This window comes from Tamandua tetradactyla (genome assembly GCF_023851605.1).
Source record: "Tamandua tetradactyla isolate mTamTet1 chromosome 22 unlocalized genomic scaffold, mTamTet1.pri SUPER_22_unloc_1, whole genome shotgun sequence".
In the NCBI taxonomy this organism is placed as follows: domain Eukaryota; kingdom Metazoa; phylum Chordata; class Mammalia; order Pilosa; family Myrmecophagidae; genus Tamandua; species Tamandua tetradactyla.
The window spans coordinates 2,625,710-2,645,882 of NW_027518251.1; the positions used below are offsets into that span (position 1 = coordinate 2,625,710).

The 20,173-nt window shown below is 33.6% G+C and overlaps 1 long non-coding RNA gene and 1 pseudogene across 1 annotated transcript; both read left to right on the forward strand.

The window, feature by feature from the left end:
• Positions 1–503: 503 nt before the first annotated feature.
• Positions 504–4,149, forward strand: LOC143672911 (uncharacterized). Its single transcript, XR_013170099.1, has 3 exons — positions 504–560; positions 1,062–1,170; positions 4,027–4,149. It is a non-coding gene; the product is annotated as an uncharacterized LOC143672911 (long non-coding RNA).
• LOC143672882 (olfactory receptor 5K4-like) lies at positions 1,584–3,722 on the forward strand (annotated as a pseudogene).
• Positions 4,150–20,173: the final 16,024 nt, after the last annotated feature.

Below are 20,173 nucleotides of genomic sequence, written 5' to 3' on the forward strand. Positions count from 1 at the left end.
AAGACCCTTCTCATTTTATCTGTTTTTTAATTGTATTTTTGTGATTACTGTGGGGTTAAAATTTAACATCCTAAATCTTTGAGATGTATTTTTAAATGCCAGTGGTAGAAAATGAAGTAATGAGTAATAAAATGCCAACCTATGGAACATTTTAAAGACAGACTTTGTTTGGAGTGTAATGAGGTCACCAAACAATCTTAAGCATTAGAGTTTATAAGAGCATATTTACATGTAAGAAAGGATAATGATAACAGAAAAGTTATGAATTTATGCTCTGATTCATATGTAAAGCTAAAGGACACAATGCCAGAGTTGTTTCAAAAGATGAATCTTTGGACTTGGTCATATTCATCATAGAGAGTGAAGGAGATATTTGTGTCCCTGGTTGATTACACTATGCTTTCAACTTTACAAATCCAAAGCATTCTTTAAATTTCAAATTACCACTGTTTCCATTATGTTATCAGTATGAATTTTTTTCTCTCTCTATGATGGTTTTTCAGGTGAACAGGATATGAGAGAGAGAGAGATGAAGAAACAGAGAGAGAAAGGTGTATCAGGTATATAAATAATCAACCAAATGATCTGAAAAACAATTTTAGTGATAGCCTTTGATTCTTAAAACACCATAATCTTAAAATGCATCTGTTTTTCAATTGATGCTATTTCCTTTACTCGTGTTTTGGGAACCATGTCTCTCAGGTTAGGAGTTTTGGCAGAAAAACCATAATGCAGAGGCCAAAGAAGTCCCTTTAGAATCAATTGAGAACTTTACTTTGCCCTGAGGTTTATGTAATTATTTTCACTGACATGGTGATAGAGTATCCTTTATTTTCATAATTTATTCCCAAATGTTTTATAGACCAACATTTTAATTCTGAATTTTCCGCAACACACATAATATCAGGTATCTAATTAGCATTTACTAAATCTTCGTGAGCCAATTCAAAATCTCAGGACTAATTTCTAATTTATTTATATTAAAGTATTAGTATGCGGAAGTATATACTTTTCTAAAATACCTCAGCATTTTTCATCAGTTTTACATTTTATCCACTTAGCTTTTCCCCAAAATAGAAGACATTCCGTGAAGCCATGATGAGATACAGTACTGTGGATAATTCTGATATATTCTGAGTTCAAAAGTAGCATTAATCAGCAAATGTACAGGTAAGGCTATAAATACCCCTGTAAAATAATTCTGGGATTAACTTTAAGAATGATTTCTGATTCAGTTTAATAATTATTGCTTCACATTAGAAAGATGAGTTTTCTCTTAGTAATTATTCTGTCATAATGACTTCGATATAAATGATGATTGATGAAATTAAACCCATTGGTCCAGAGTTTACTTGATAAATATTTTCAGTTGATTTGCCATTGGGTGTTGCTAAAATAATGATTAAAAAGTTATCTTTTGGTATTTACAAAGTTTTTTTCACTAATACTATAATTCTAAAGGATAGATAAAGTGTTAGAGACCAAAAGCTTAGGGAAAAATTTATTTTATTCTTTTAATTACAGGCTGCTAGAGATGAAATTCCATAAAAACCTTATTACGTGAGGTAATAGAAATACAGATTATGATATTCAGTGTAGGCAAAGGTGAGAAACAGAAACAGAGAAAAACTCACCAAAATATATCTACCTGAATTGCTTAAAAACTCACCAAAATATATCTACCTGAATTGCTTAGGCATTTGCTTAGGCAAAAACTTTTAGCAGTTTCAAAAGTATTTCAGAAGAAAAGAAAAATGATCCCACTGTCCTTTAAAATTCATCTTTCCTTTGTGTTTGTAATATTATAAGGTTTCAGTCACTAAACTGTAGTAATTATATGATAAATTTGGATGCTTAGTGAACTCTCCTAAAAATATATAGAAGCTAATATTGAGTATGCAAACAAATAATCAAATAACTTAGACTCTATGGGGATTCACCAAAAATGAGGACTTTTATCCATAGGGAAGAAGTTTGAGAGGCTACTAGGTAAATATTTATAATGAACAGTTTGAATATTGTAAAAAGAGACTTGGTTACCAAATGTTATAATGTTAGGCATGCATGGAGAGACACTTAAAACCAGAGACAGGAAGCCACTGGTTAAATGGACAATTAAGCATTATAACTTCTTTGGGAATTTATCATAGCAAGATAGGCCTAGGATCCAGAATATATGCGATAAATACAAAAATGGTATCCAGAATAATTTACTAAGGAAATCTCAACTGTTTTTTTTTTTAATTTTTCCCTGTCTCTCTTTAATATGCCCTATTTGGATCTTAGTTTGGTATTAAGGTAGAGAAAGAATTTTTTAAACCCATGGTGATTCTATGGAGGTCCCAAATCATATAATTGAAAATATCTACAGAAAAATTTGCTTTCCAACATTGATATCAGTAAGATATTATTTAAAAAATTTTATTTTCTGAAGAAAATTCACTATTATAAATTCTCTTTTAATTTATGAGGTACTAAATTATATAAATTATATACACTGATTATAAATTTTAACACTAGTTTTGGATAATTCATGTAGACTATGCTTTTCCATCTTAGACATTCTCAGGCATTTCCAGACAATCTGTATGTACACAATCTGTGATAAATTTTCTCTACCGTTTTCTGAGAATACTATGTTTATTCTAATTTCCAGGCATCAGTATACAATGACTTAAGATATTCCTTATCCTAGGGAAATTAGAGGGGAGAATTAAACCCACTCTAAATTAAATCTCATTTTCGTACAATTTCTTTCTCAGAGAAAACAGGAATAGCTAATAAAAATCATTCCTTGAAAGCTGAGTTTATCCTCACGGGATTTATGACTCACCCAGAGCTGAAGCCACTTCTGTTTGTGGTGTTCTTTGTCATCTATCTGATCACAGTGGTGGGAAATCTTGGTTTGGTGACATTGGTCATTATGGAGCATCATCTTCACACACCAATGTACATCTTTCTGGGCAACCTGGCTCTGATGGATTCTTGTTGTTCCTCTGCTATTATCCCCAAGATGCTAGGGAACTTCTTCTCTGAGGACAGAATGATTTTTCTCTCTGAATGCATGGCACAATTTTATTTTCTCTGTCTTGCTGAAACTGCAGACTTCTTTCTTCTGGGAGCAATGACCTATGACTGGTATGTGGCCATATGCTGCCAACTGCAGTACCATACCAGGATGTGAAATAAACTCTGCATTCAGATGACAATAGGGACAATCATAGCTAGTAATTTCCATTCCATGATTCCTGTGGTACTTCTATTAAGGTTAACTTTCATGTCTATTCAAATTGATCACTTTTTTGTGATGTTCTTCCATTGTACAGCCTCTTGTGTTCTGACCCTTACATTAATGAACTAATGATATATATTTTTTCAATACCAATTCAAATATTCACCATTGCCACTGTCTTAATCTCTTATCTCTGCATCCTTTTCACAATTTTCAGAATGAAATCCAAAGAGGGGAGAGGTAAAGACCTTTCTACCTGTGCCTCCCACTTTTTCTCTGTCTCAATATTCTACATCTGCCTTCTCATGTATATTAGACCATTTGAAGAAGGTGATAAAGATATACCAGTAGGAATTTTTATACAATAGTCATTCCTTTATTAAATCCCTTTATTTGCAGCCTGAGAAATAAGGAGGTGATAAATGTTCTGAAAAAAATTTTGAAGAATTACAATATTTTAAAACAAAATTCATCCTCTATGGCAAATTGATTTAATTTATTAAAATGTTTTCATGGATAAGGTATACAAAAATAAAAATATTTTTATATAAAATATTAATCTCTAAATCATGAGGCCCTTATTGTCAAAATATGGATGAATGATTCCAAATTACTTGTCAAACCTTAATCAATGTCCTTAATAATAAGAGTAAATCAGGAGGAAATGGAGTGCTAACTTTCAATGTGTTAGAGAGTAATTTGTATTTAAGTGTGGAAAGAGTATGTTTTGATTAATGTTCTTTGGTTAGTGGAAGACATTATATCTGACTTTATGTTGTGTTTGAAATATTTAGGATTTCATGGCAGAAAAATAAAACAACAATTCTGATTGAGAAAACCAAGTAAGCAAATATATTGAAACTAGCTTGGAGAGAGAGAGACTAGAAATAAACTAATTATGGTAACTCATTTTTGAAGAAATGAAGCTTGAGCTGAATAAGGTAATCTTAGTTTACACTGTATAAAACAAGAGAATCCCAGTATCTTCACTTGTATTCTAGATTTGAAGTAATTTTTCTCCTGAAATGTGAAGGCACTGTTCCTTGATATTCTAACATACTGCTTTCAGAATATAGATGCCATTCATTTTCCCATTCCTTTTTTTTTTCTTGGTAGCTTTTAGGAGATTTTTTTTTATCTCTGGCCTTCTGAAAACTCAGACTGAATATCGTTGTTGTTTTATTCTTTTTTCACTTACTTTCTAGATAACAGTGGATTTTTTTGCTTATTTATTTCCTCTCTTCTTCACTTGCTTTCTTTTTCTTTTCCTCCCATCATCTTAAAATAGGCCCATCTTTGGCTAGTAAGAATGCAACTCAAAATTTTCCAGTTGGTTCCAAACTTCATATGATATGACCCAGAAGTCTCTGATAAATATTTTTCTTACTGGTATAAGTTATATATGATAATCTTGTGCACTCCCCATCTCAGAAATGGAATTAGACACTTTTTAAAAGACACACTCTAAACAATCATTTTAAACTGGTTGCTGGCTTTTATTTCCTCTATTTCTTTTATAAAAATAAGAAAACAAATAAATGTAAAACACATAATATACACAAACTCATTTACTATCTTTTAACACAATAGGTAGAATATATATGCCCTTGATATTTTGTTATGTTTTCTTTTCCTGTACTTTTCAACTTAAGTTGGAAATCATTCCACATCAATATGTAGTAATATTCTTTTTTGCAGCATTGTGTGTTTATTCAACTCATACCGTATGAATGATATTTAGATGATTTCCAATATTTTATTTTACATACCCATACACATGATTTGATGTTTAGTCTTTGTACATTGCCTCATTTTAGCAATATCTCTTGTAGAAAGTATAAAAATTGGCTTTCATTTTGAGTGAACCTGAATTTTTTTTAAATAGGCTTGTTCATGCCATTCACAGTAACTTTAGTGTTTTTTAATTAAAACTTAGTCGTGTTATTTTATGTCATATTTACCAACTGTAATGTATTATATTTACTGCTTGTCTATTTCTGTGGCTTGTCTTATTTGTTTTTAAAAAATATTTTCTTGGCATTTCTGATGGTTTGCTTTTTTGTTTTAGTTACTACGTTATAGCAATTCCTTTATTAATCAGTTCCTTTTTACTGTATTTGTAATGTTACTTTGGTTTGTCTGCTTTAAGTTACATTATTTGACTGCCACTATTACTTATGTGTTGATCAATGATTTTACTCTACTTTAGCTCTCTTCCTTATCCTTTTGCATTTTATTTTTATCTTTTATTATCTGTTTATTTAGTATTTATTTTAGATTTACAGAGCAGTTAAAAAGACAGTACAGAGAGGTCCTGTGTATACTTTCTCACATTCCCCTAATGTTAATGTATTGAATAATCATGCCTCATTTATCAAAATTGTGATATTTTTAACTAATGTCCTTTTTTTCTGTGAAAAATCACATCCAAGACAGCACATTACATTCTTTTTTTTCAACTAACAACTGCAGTTTTTAATAATGGAAACAATTTGTGATTAAAAAAAATTTTAGGGCAAAAACATCTCTATAAAAAAATAAAATAAACTCATTAAAATTAAAAATACCATAATTTTTTACTACTGCAATTTAAAATGCTCTTCTATAGTACTAATCCTTCACTTAATATCTTTTCTGTACCATCATATATTGAAAAGAATACAGTTTCCAGCAGAGCTTATATAGTTTAACATAACAATTCATAAAATTAATTTAAGAAATCTTCCTTTGGTCTTAGCAGCAACTTTTTCTCATTTAAAAATCCTGCTGCAGCAACCAACATTTTAAAACATCAGTCTTTTAAGAACCATGAATTGACAGGATTTCAATACAGTAAGTTTTCCAAATCACATCCTGTATTGCACATGACAGTGAATAAGTTTCTGGATAATATAGATGAGGATGCCTATTTTAGATAAGCTACTTCAAGAAAAAAAATCACAGCTACCTCTTTAGGTTCTGGTAGTGTGTTAGTCTGAGGAGAAATGCTTCCAAAATGTAATCTTATGGTGAGCTGGGGTGGGAAATTAAAATACCAGATATTTGATAATAGGATACTGAAACCCAAGCCATTGCCTGAATAGTAAAACTAGTGTGCCAGTTTGAAAGAGTTGTGAACCCCAGAAAAGCCACATTCTTTAATCCTTATTCAATATTGTTTGATTGGGATATTTTTTATTAAGATGTTTCCATGGAGTTGTGACCCACCCAATTGTGGGTGGAACCTGTGATTAGGTGGTTTCCATGGAGATATGTCTCCTCTGATTCAAGGTGGGGTTGCTTACTAGAGCCCTTTAAGAGGGAAGCATTTTGGGAAAAGCTTCAGAACTGACAGAAGCCCACACAACTAGAGACATTTGGGGATGCAGAAGGAAAATGTCCCAAGAGAAGCCATTTTGAAATGAGGAGCTTGGAAACAAAGCCAGCAGACTATCACCATGTACCTTCAGTCTTGACAAGGTATTCTATAGCCACCAGCCTTTCTTGAGTCAATGCATCTTTCTCAATGCCTTAGTTTGGACATTTTTATGGCCTCAGAACTGTGAAATTGAAACACAATAAATTCCCTTTTTAAAAGACATTCTGCCAAATCTAGCTCAAGCAACTGTCCAAACAGGGCAAGAAGAGGCAGTGGGAGATTAAGAAAGATACAACACAGAGTTAAGAGAAAGCAGGGGCTAGGTGGTTCATTGCCTGAAGGAAGGTAACAACCCTGAGAAGCCAGAGCAAGTTTATTATATACTGTTTAACAATAGGATTCTAGATAAGGCAGTGCAGTATGTGAGAATGTGCTTGACATAATGAATAGGGATACAAAACTTTCTTGAGAACAGCTTGAACATCAACTAGCCTGCCCAAAACTGCACAGGCATAACTTTCCCACAGTAAGGCCAGATTAGATATGGTGCAGCCCAAGCCAGACCTCATTCCACAGGAAACCAAGGGACCTCACCTCCAAGGTTACTCTGATGTGGCCTTGCAGCAGTCAGAGGCCTGCCTCATAAAAAAACCTGACCTGGGCCCCAACAACATTCCATTTCTGGTATATTGCATTCCAGCAGTTCTAGCAAACCAAAACAGATTTTGATATCAGAGAAGTGGGGTACTGCAGTTTGCAAATACCAAGCATGTTGAAACAGCTTTGTAAATGGATAAGGGAAAGACTTGGGAAGAGTTATGAGGAACTTGATAAAGAAGGCATAAAATGCTTTGAATATATTGTCGGTAGAAAAGTGGACTCTAAGGATACTTCTGATAATGACTTAGACAAAAATGATGCACATGTTATTGCAAACCAGAAAGAAGCCAATCCTTGTTTTAAAGTAGCAGAGAGAATTTAGGCAAATTGTGTCTTGATTTTGCATAGAAATTAGAATTTAAAAGTGGTGAGCAATGGTACTTAGCTAAATATATTTACAAACTAAATGTGGAAAATGCAGCCTGCTTCTCCTTGAAGCTTACAATGAAATGCAACACGAAATAAAGAAAACAAGAACTGAACAAAGAAACCAGAAAATTGTGGTCTAGAAAATACTAAGCATCCAGAAAGTGAGACCCTAGAAAACAGTGCCCCACATGAAGATTTAACCAACCATGAAAGCAGTAAGCCATTTCAGAAAAAGCCAGAACTGGAAATGGAGTTATTCAGGAGGATTTGTAAAAAGTCATATTGTCTGATGGTTATGATCCCAGTATGTTACATAGAAAACCAACAAGAATATTGTGGGCTATGTATAAATAGAACTATTGTCAGTCTGGAATAAAAGGGACATAAAAAGAACTAATTGAAGGAAAAATAACTTTCAAAGGTAAAACCATGGAAGCTAAGGTCTGAAACCAAGAAACCTCAGAATAGGAGAGCAAACCCACACATGCATTTGGAGAAGGTGAGTTTGCCCCAAGGGCAGAATTTGGGAGTTTCAGTACCCCAGGCCTTGGAGAAGGTGGAACACATAAACTGGGATTTATGGAGCCTGGAGATCACCCCACTGTTCTGAGGGGGTTGTGCGTGTACTCTGGAGATGACAGAGAATCTGGGTGCTGCCCAGTGTTTGGAGAGGGAGGATCTGAATAAAAGATGTCCCCCAGTGAGCCCCAGTGTTGGAACGTATACCCCAGTGTTTGGATAAAGCAAGACTGCTATTTAGGTTCTTGGAAAAGGTAGGAATGCCACTTTTTAAAGCCCTGGGGATGAATGACTCTCAGACTTTGAAATTATATGGAATTTGTCCTGCTGGTTTTTGGAACTGTTTGGATCTGGGGAATCCTGTGTCCCTTCCAATTTCTCCCTATGGAAATTGAAATGCATATCTTATAATGGCCCCTCCTTTGTATATTAGCAGCAGATAACTTGTTCTGAGTTTACAGGTCCAGAGCCAGAGGAAAACTTTGCCTTAGGACAGACCATTCCTGTAGCTGACCTTGATGAGGTGTTGCACTGTGTGTGACTTTGCATTGTATTTGTATTTTTACTGAAATCATTTAAAATTTTCTGATATTTTGATGGAATGAATGTAATTTGTATATAGAAAGAACATGTCTTTTGTGGGTCCAGAGAGTGAAATGTGCTGTTTTGAAATTGTTGTGTACCCCAGAAAAAAAACATGTTCTTTAATCCTTATTCAATATTATTGGGTGGGATCTTTTTTACTAAGTTGTTCCATGTAGTTGTGACCCACCCAATTGTGGATGTGACTTGTTCAGCAGGCAGTTTCCATAAAGATATTCCCCACCTTCAAGATGGGTTAATTTTTGGAGCTCTTTAAGAGGGAACCTCATTTTGGAAATACCTAGAGAGCTCACACAGTCAGAGACATTTGGAGATGCAGAAGAAAAATACCCCTGGGTAAGTAGAGTGAGAGAGAGCTAGCAAATGTCCCCATGTGCCTTCCCAGCTGACAGAGAAATGCTGAATATCATCAACCTTTTCTTGAGTGAAAGTAGCCTCTTGTTGTTGCTTTAATTTGGATATTTTCACAGCCTTTCCATTGTAAGCTTGTAAAGTAATAAATTCCCTTTTAAAAGACATTCCATTTCTGATATATTGCATTATGCCAACTTTAGCAAACCAATACATCCAATATAAAAACCATGAAAACATTTCCTAAATGATAAAGCATTGTGTGACAATGTCACTGAAAACTCATTAATGTGCTAGAGAGAATTACATGCAAAACTAAACAAGATTGGGTGATGCAATGGTGGCCCAGTGGCAGAATTCTTGCCTGCCATGCTGAAGACCCAAGTTTGATTCCCAGAGCTTGCCCACACACACACACACAAAATTAAATGAGATGTGCCATAAATATTTTATAGCTAGTTCTACATTTTTTAAATCTTTCCTTAAAAGCATAGGAAGTTATAATTTTTCTCAGCAACATGTGTGACCCAGCATTAGCAAATTCAAATCTGCCTTGTACAAGAGGGGTTTTCTTTGATAAGTCAGAAGAGAGATGCAATAAAAAACACAGTCACATAAGGGGCAAAGAACTAAAACACATTGACATTTCAAAAGGAATCCATTAGTCCCCATCAATATTTTGACAATTCATTGGGAATTTATAAACTAAAATATCAAGGCTAAAAACAAACTTACTTAAGGCCTCTCGAGAACCACAGCTTAACTTTCACGTTGTTCTCAGATACATAAGTGCATAAAATGAGGTTATTTAATTTGATTTAAGAAAGACTTCTGTTGCACATGCATTTCTCTGTTTGGCAGAAACATGTACTTTTGCTAAAATAAATATTTCCATAAAGAACCCCTGTGGTGTGTTCAGCTCTGTAACATACATCCTACCTTTCTTGCTGCATTCCTACTTACAGTGAAGTAGTCCTTTAGAACTGAGGATCTGGTAGTATTTCTTTAATCAATTTCCCTGTTCTACATTATATAAGATCCAACTTCAATTTATAAAAGGGTGAAGGAAAAGAAGAGAGGGGAAAGGAAAGACAAAGGAAAAGCAAAAGAAAGGAGGAATAAAAAGAATGATAGTCACAAACATATTCTGAGTCTTTAACTTAATAACAATTAAGGGAAAAACAGCTGTTACCAAACCTTAACCCTCACCCAAACTCCTTTTTAACCTTGAAAACCACTGTTCTAGTTTGCTAGCTGCTGGAATGCAATATACCAGAAACAGAATGGCTTTTAACATGGGGAATTTAATAAGTTGCAAGTTTACAGTTCTAAGGTGAGAAAATGTCCCCATTACAACAAGTCTATAGTAATGTCCAATCAAAGGCATCCAGGGAAAGATACCTTGGTTCAAGAAGGCCGATGAAGTTCAGGGTTTCTCTCTCATCTGGAAAGGCACATGGTGAACACAGTCAGGGCTCCTCTCTCAGCTGGAAGGGCACATGGCAAATAGAGCATCATCTGCTAGCTTTCTCTCCTGGCTTCCTATTTCATGAAGCTCCCTGGGAGGCACTTTCCTTCTTCATCTCCAAAGGTTGCTGGCTCGTGGACTCTGCATCGTGGTGCTGCAGCATTCTCTGCTCTCTCTGAGTCTCTGTGAGTCTCTCATTCTTCTTTTATAGGACTTCAGAAACTAATCAAGACCCACTCAAATGGGTGGAGACATGTCATCCCCTAATCCAGTTTAACAACCATTCTTAACTAAATCACATCAACCAGGGAGATGATCTCATTACAGTTTCAAATATACAGTATTGAATAAGGATTATTCTACCTTTTAGAAATGGGATTTATATCAAAACATGGCTTTTCTTAGGGGGCATACTTCCTTTCAAACCAGCACAACCACCTTGGGAAAAATGACAACTTATCAAGAATTAGCAAATGGTTGTATGTCCTTGGGAACTGCTCCATCTACCCAGAGTAGCTACATCAATAAGACCATTCACTCCATAAGGGAAAACCAGGGGGCAAGAAGCACAGCCCAAGAACTCAGATCCAGCTCCCTGTAAGGCAAAACTCTAACCACATCTCCTAATAGGTCCAAAAAATGAGCTCCTCTAGGTTTAGATGTTACTCTCCTTGGAAAATGAATTTGGCTGAAATTTATTGAGGAACCATTAAGAATTCTTGAGCAGAAATTTAGCAAGTAGCATTTTCTCATCATTACAGACATCGTTTCTGAGTACTAAAAAGTGCCAGACACTCCAAGTTGTTGAGAATATAGGAGGAAATTAAACAGAGTGAGTCCCTTCCCTTTTAAGTCTGTAGGCAATGGTAGTGATGGGGAGGATGGCTTATGGATGTACCAGCAAATATTTATGTAGTATGTTGAAGAAGGATTAGTAATATGAGAAAGAAAGATAGAGTGGGAAGGGTAAGGGTAAGCTATATGATGACCATTGTGGGGAACCTTGGTTTGTTTGTATTGATTTTTATGAAGCATTGTCTTCACATGCCAGTGCACATCTTTCTAGGTAATCTGGCTCTAATGGATTTCTGCTGTGGCTGTGTCATTGCCCTCAATATGTAAGCAAACTTATTTTCAGCAGACAAAATGATCTCCCTCTATGAATATGTGCACAATTTATTTTTTCTACTTTGTTGAAATTTCTGACTGCTCACTTCCAGCAGCTATGGGCTATGATCAGTATGTGACAATATGCAGTTCATTTCAGGCCCACTCACAACAGGATTTGAAGAAAGTCTGCTTTCAGATGACCACATGAACAGCTAGAAGCCTTTACATGACACATGTAGGTGTGTATTTAGATTAAGTTTCTGTGGATCTTATGAAATCAATCATATATATATTTTAAATTTTTTTATTAATTAAAAAATTTAACAAACCAAATAAAACATCAACATATATAATCAGTAATTCACAATATCATCATTTGCATATTCATCATTTCTTAGAACATTTGTATCCATTCAGAAAAAGAAATAAAAAGACAAGAAATAAAACAAAAACAGAAAAGAAAAAAATATACCATACCTACCATACCCCTTACCCCTCGCTTTCATTGATTCTAGAATTTCAAATCAATCATATTTTTAATGATTATTTCTACTGTACATACTCCTCTATGTTGACCCTTTTATCAAGGAATTGGTGCTATTTACCTTTGCTGGGTCAATTCCAAACTTCTTAGTTACTTTCATTCTAATACCTTATTGCTGCAATCTTTCCACTATTTTCAAAATAAAATATGAAGAAGCAAGTGGCACATCCTTATCAACCTGTTTATCCCAGTTTGTCTCAATGATCTATGCCTCTATTTTCTTCATGTGTGTTAGAACAAGTACTATTTTAAAGAGGGAAAAATTATATACCCAGTTGCTTTTGTTTTATATTTGAGTAATTTCTTCATAAAATAATTTTACTTTTTTGGAGAAATAAGGAAGTAATACATGCTATGAAAAGAATAAAAACTAAGAAAAGTGCCAAAATGTTGTGAAACAAATACACACTGTAACAAACTGATTTTAATGTAAAAAAAATTCTAAAGACAAGGGATACTAAGAAAATGGAAAATGGCCACTTTGTAAAGAAATATTAAATCACTTTAAAAATGTAATACATCTATAGGCTGTCTGCAAGAGATGTATCTCAGACCCAAGGACAGAAATAGATTGAAAGCAAAACGATGGAAAAAGATGGTCTATGCAAGCTGCAACCAAAAGAAAGCAGGAGTGGTTATACTAATATCAGATAAAATAGATTCAAATGTAAAGACATCATAAGAGACAAAGAAGGACATTAAATATTAATAAAAGGAACAATTCACCAAGAGAAAACAATCATAAATGTTTATGCTCACAATCAAGGAGCTCCAAAGTACATGAGGGAAATACTGCCAAAATGGAAGGGAGCTATAGATTTTTCAGCAACAGGATTGGGAGACATCAATGCATCACTTTCCAAGATAGACAGAACAACCAGACATAGGATCAACAAGGAAATAGAGAACATAAACAGTGAGATAAATGAATTAGATCTAATAGACATATGTAAGGCATTATATCACAAAACACCAGGATATACATTCTTCTCTAGTGCACATGGAATATTAGCCAGGCTAGATCATATGCTAGGACAAAATAGGTCTTGATAAATTTAATAAGACTGAAATTACCCAAAGCACTTTCACTGATCATAACAGAATAAAGCTGGAAACTAGTAATCACCAAAGAACCAGAGCTTTCATAAATATATGGAGATTAAACCACATACTCTGAAATAATCAGTGGGCCAAAGAAGAAATTGCTAAAGAAATCAATAAATATCTGGAGATGAATGATCCTGATAATACAACATATCAAAACTTATGTGATGTGACAAAGGCAGTGCTGAGAGGGAAATTTATTACCATAAATGCCTATATTAAAAAACAAGAATGAGCAAAAACTGAGGACTTAGCTGCTCACCTGAAGAAGTTAGAGAAATAACAGCAAACTAACCCCAAAACAAATAAAAGAAGAGAAATAACAAAGATTAAAGCAGAAATAAACAAACTGAAAAACAATAAAACAATAGAAAGAATCAACAAAACCAAAAGTTTGTTCTTTGAGAAAAATCAGTACAATTGATGGACCACTAACTAGACTGAAAAAGAAAAAAAGAGAGAGGATACAAATAAATACAATCAGAAATGTGAGGGGGACATTACTAAGGATCCTGAACAAATTTCAAAAATCAGAAGAGAATATTTTGAACCAACTATATGTCAACAAACTAGACAACTTAGAAAAGGACAAATTCCTATAAACACATGAACTACCTATAGTGATGTGAGAAGAAATAGAAGATCTCAACAAGTCAATTACAAGTAAAGAGATTCAACCAGTCATCAAAAATATTCCCACAAAAAAAAATTCCCAGGGCCAGACGGCTTCACAGGGGAATTTTATCAAACATTCCAAAAAAAAGCTAACACCAATTCTGCTCAAATTCTTCCAAAAAAATTGAAGAAAAATGAATGTTACCTAACTCATTTTATGAAGCCAACATCGCCATAATATCAAAACTGGATAAAGATGCTACAAGAAAGGAAAATTATAGTCCAATTTCCCTAATGAACATAGCTGCAAAAACTCTCAAAAAATACTACCAAATTGATCTGATAACACATTAAGAGTAGTATACATCACAACCAAGTGGAGTTTATACCAGGAATACAGGGGTGATTCAAAATAAGAAAATCAATCCAAGTAATACAGTGCATTAACAAATAAGAAGGGAAAAAACACATGTCATATCAATGATGTTGAAAAAGCATTAGACAAAATTAAGCATTCTTTCCTGATTAAAAACACTCCAAAAGGTAGGAATTGAAAGAAACTTTCTCATATCGTGAAGGGCATATTATGAGAAAAATCATAGCCAGCATCATACTTAATGGTAAAAGACTGAAAGCATTTTCCTAAGATAGGTAATGAGACAGGAATGTCCATTGTCATCACTATTATTCAACTTTGTATTAGAAGCCTAGCTGGAGTAATTAGACAGAGGAAGAAGTAAAAGTCATCCAAGTTGGAAAGGAGAAGTAAAATTTTCATTATTTGCAGATAACATGATCCTATACTTAGAAAACCCTGAGAAATCTATAACAAAGATACTCAAGCTTGTAAACAAATTCACCAAAATGGCAAGATACAAGGTTAATGGACAAAAATCCTTATACACAATTAATGACCTCTCTGAGGTGACAATTAAGGAAAAGAAATTCATTCACAACAGTGACCAAAAGAATCAGGTATCTAGGAATAAGCATAACCAGGGATGTCATGGATTTATACACAGAAAACTAGAAATCATTGCTAAGAGAAATAAAAAAGACTAAATAGAAGGAAAGACATTCCATGCTTATCGATAAGGTTAAATGTCATTAAGATGTCAATTCTACTCAGACTGATCTACAGATTCAATGCAATACCAAACAAAATCCCAACAACTTACTTTGAAGACTTGGGAAAGCTGGTTATCAAATTTATTTGAAAGGGAAAGAGTTGATGAATTGCCAAAGAGATCCTAAAAATAAAGAGCAAAGTAGGAGAACTATCACTTCCTGACTTCAAAGCTTACTATAGAGCCATAGTAGTCAAAACAGCATGAAACTGACACAAAGAGATAAATGTTGATTGATGGCATAGAATTGAGAGTGCATAGGCAGACCACCAAATCTATGGACAATTGATCTTTGTTAAGGCTCTCAAATCCATGAATGGGGACAGAATAGTCTTTTAAATAGTGTATTGCCCTATGATCCAGCAATACAAATGCTTGGTATATACCCAGAAGAACTGAAAGTAGTGATACAAACAGACATTTTCACATTAATGTTCATAGCAACCCTATTCACAATTGCCAATAGTTGAAAACAATCCAAGTGCTCATTAACAAACAAATGGATATGCAAAATGTGGTCTATATGTGTGATGAAATATTATGCAGCATTAAGACGAAATGAGGTCCTGAAGCATGTCCCATATATGAAACTTTAAGACATATTGCTGAGTATAATGAATCAGACACAAAAAGGCAGATATTGTATGACTTTGCTATTACTCTAGTAAAGGTAATCTTAGAGGTTACATTGTAGAATATAGCAGACCTGTGGGTATACAAAAGTTAGAGAAGGGGGAAAGGCCACCCAATGAGGCTGAACCTAAATGCAAGGGAACAGATAGTAGTGATAGTAACTAATTAGTGGAGTTATAAGTAACATTACCATATTGAAGGTGAATATGATTGAAAGGAGATGTATAGTTCTTTGTATCCCTCTGAGTAAATCTAGAATTATAAATAAGTTCTCTTATGAACTATTTCAAAGGTTCAATAGTAGACAAAGAGTCAATAGTAGAAGGGTGTGGGGGAAAACTGAAAATGCATGCTATGGCCAGTACTTAAGAGGAAGACATCAACAGTACCACAGCAACACCAGGGACAATGAGTTGGGGCAGGGGGAGAGACAAGTGATAAAAAGTAGTTGTTATTTGATAGTTGGTGATTCTGTTAGTTTTTTTGTCATGATGGACCAATGTCACTAAAATTGAGAGTGCTGCTGAGAGTAGAACCAAGTGAAGATTCTGTAAGACATGGTTTGTTTATTTTGGATATTTCCCATAATGCTCAAAACACTAAGGAGGCCAAAGGATTCAGTGATTGAGAAGCAGAATGGCAAACTGAGATACATTTATATGATGGAATATATATATGTGGCCACAGAAAGGAATGATGTCCAGAGGCACACAACAAACTGAATGAACCTTGATGACAGTGTGTTGTGCAAAATAAGCCAGAAACAAAGGAACAGATATGCTAAGGTCTCTTTCGGAATTTATTTGTATAAAAATCAGAGCCTAGATTGTAAACTCTTATAGTGGTCACACTTAGTCTACAGTTGCAATAGGTATTTCTAGATTCTGAGACATTGAGATTTATGTGTATCAGCTGGCATTTCCTTGGAACTATGAATAACTTTATGACACCTATGACCCAGAAATTAAATACTATAGCTCTAAGAGTTAGCATAACTATATATAATAAAGTAACTGACAAAGAAATTGATCCTCAGTAACGGTTAATCTCAAAATGTTTACAATATAATAAGCATATTATACAGTCTATGCATAGTTGAAAAAAGCAATTCAATCATAAACAATTCTAGATTGTGTTGGGTATATCCAACAAGCTGGGATATTCAGATAATGGAGCTCAGTATATCTGGTGTATTTACAGATTAAGTAGCATTAGAAGTAATTGTGCCTTTAAGAATGGGAAAAATGATATTTGGGGGGAAAAGAAAGAATAGAATGAGCAGAATTTCTTTTCCAGTTACTTTATTATATATAGTTATGCTAACTCTTAGAGCTATAGTATTTAATTTCTGGGTCATAGGTGTCATAAAGTTATTCAGAGTTCCAAGGAAATGCCAGCTGATACACATAAATCTCAATGTCTCAGAATCTAGAAATACCTATTGCAACTGTAGACTAAGTGTGACCACTATAAGAGTTTACAATCTAGGCTCTGATTTTTATATAAATAAATTCTGTTTTGAGAGATGAGTGCAATACTGGCTGGGAATGAGGGAAGTGAACAATGGGTAGACAGAGAGCAAAAAATGGCAGAGCTGTGGGTGAGAGCTGTTGCGACTGTGGGAAATAAAGATGGAAGTGGATCAGGTTACAGAGAATCCTAATGTCATCCTAATGAATATGCATTTATCTTAGAAGCATCAAATATTGAAATCTTCCTGGCAACAGAGCAACATGATTATATTTTCAGAAAACTGATGTGGCCTTTGATTAGAGAGAATGGAAGCAATGAGACTAATTGAAATCATTCACATAATAGGTGATGAGAGCTGAAAAGAGGGGAGACCAACAAAAGAGATGAATGCATAGATAAAAGCAGAATTTTAGGAAGACCAAATATTAATTTGCAACTTTTTTAGCAATATAATGAAGGATTCTTTCCTTTGAGTGTCAACGATGTCATATTTGATTTTATGCTACTAATATTTAGTAGGTGCCTGACATATTTGGACATTCAATAAGCATTTCCTCAGTACATAGCATACAAGCTAATATGATTTTTACATATTTGATTACTAGTGAATTTAACGATTTTTAAATACACTTATTGACCATTTTTATTTTTCCTGAAAATCACCTGCTTGTGTCCTTTGCCTACTTTTTCCATGAGCCTTATGGTTTTCTTACAACATATATATGTGTACATTTTACATTGAAAATGCATGGAATTTTTAAATATAGTTGTGGAATTTTTTTCTCAATAATTTCCTCATCTTCTAGTTTTGCTAATAATGCTTTGTTATATACAGAAATTGTCATTTTAATGTACTCAAATATGTTGACTTCTCTCTTCATATATCTTCCTTTTTGCTCATAAATATCCATTTGAAAATCTCATATACATTGATATTTTCAGGTACTTCCAGTCTACAAATGTAATGCCTAAATACTTTTGGGGCATATTTTTGATAAATGGCATAAAGTGAGCTTCTAACTTTATTTGGATACATTTTTCGCAAACTGAGAGTTTAAAGTAATTCCAATAAAAATATCAGCAAGGTTTTTGAAGAATTTGGTAAATAGATTTAAAATCTGTTTGGAAGGTACACTAAGAAAATATTGAGAGACTGACATAAAATGTCAGATATTAAAATGTGTAGAAATGCACAATAATTTAAATTATTCCATATTAACCCAGGAATCAGTATATGGTTATGGAAAACACAAGCATATGGTAAGAATAACATCACAAGTCAATTTGGAAAGAAAGGATCATTTTGTGTCCTGTCCTACAGCACTTTTTTAACAATTTAGATTTTCTTACTTTCTGTTTATTACACTGTTCACCTAACATTTTATTATGTTTGTAAAATTTAAAATAATAATTAAAAATTAATGGATTTGAATGAATTGAAAAAATATACCCTGAAATTGGAGATGATGAATGGCTTCAATAGGCTAATCAATGGAACAGCAAAAAATTTTATTATGGAAAATGACAAACATAGAGAAAACTAATCTCCATGTTCCTTTCACTAGCTCCAATTGGTTTTTAAGTTAGTATAAAATGAGCTTATTATTTTATTTTAATTAATTAATAAATAAATAATTTATCAATAAATTTCTAGTATAGGAGAACAGTTTATTACAACTTAAATAAGCAAAGGTTCTGTCAGTTCCTAAAAAAATTTTAAAGCATGAAAGAGTCAAGAAGAAAAAAATTCAGAAACTCTGAATTAGGTAGATGCTGCAATCCTTTAGTTCCATACTCTATTTCATGGACCTTGTTCATTGAAAGCCTTGCATCGATTGATCCCCTTTGCCCTTTTCTGAGACACCATGATTTTGTTTATGTATTTCTTCATCTTTCTCCCCATTATTTCCCAATGGTGAATAACCAAAGTTTGTTGAGGGAGATGTTTGTGACTTGTTTGGGGACAATAACACAGGAAAGGTGATTCTCTGGAAGCTTCTGGGAAAAATCTTTCCTTTATTTTAAAAGAAATCCACTAAAACAGTCTTTCTCCATCTGAATGTGAATGTGCATGGATGTAAAATATGACACTATTCTCCCATTTGCCATCAATAGGGAAACCTGTTGGAGGATGAAGTAGATGCACAATGGAGTATATAGCTGAGATAATTCCAGAGAAAGAGAACCAGCATTTTTCAAATACATTTTTTTCTGGTTGTGTAACCCAGTAGATTTTCTTACTGTTTAGACATGCTTGATAATGATAAATATCATTAGCAACTAAACAAATGCATACCATTTACACAGAAAATGTTATCTTTTATCTTTCTATTTTTAAATCAATCTTCAGAAAATCCTGTATCAACTCAGAACTTTTGGGTTGCATGAATTTCACAATTATAGCATATCTCCTGAGGGTTTCACACTCATTACCTTATTTTACTTTCCAATAAGTGAATTTAAAAGAAATTGTGAGGCAGAGAGTTTTTTTAATTTATGCATAGAAATGCCAACGAGGGACTCAGGCGTCAAGCCAGTCCATCTGGCTCCAGAATCCATGTTCCTAACAACTACATTATTCTGTGAATAGCAGAAGTAAAATCAGTATTGGAGGAAAACTCTTTTCAACATGCTAATATATGAAATGGGCAAGAAATACGGCAAAGACTCAAGAAAGATGTGAATCCATGACACTTTCCTCCAAATTTATTTTGAAAAATTTCAAACTTGCAGAAGAGTTGAAAGAGTTATACAATTAATGCCCATCTATATTTTACTGAGATTAAGTGGTTGTTAACATTTTACCATATTTGCTATTCTCTCTCTCCATAAGTTTGTGGACATATACATTTAATGCATATAACAATAGTTGCTGAACTAATTTTACCCCTAAATAATTCAGCATGTTTCTCAAAAGAACGAAGACAATTTCCAGCATAATTTACTATTATAATACCCCCAAATATAATAAGAATTCAATACCATCTAATATACAGTTCATGTTCAA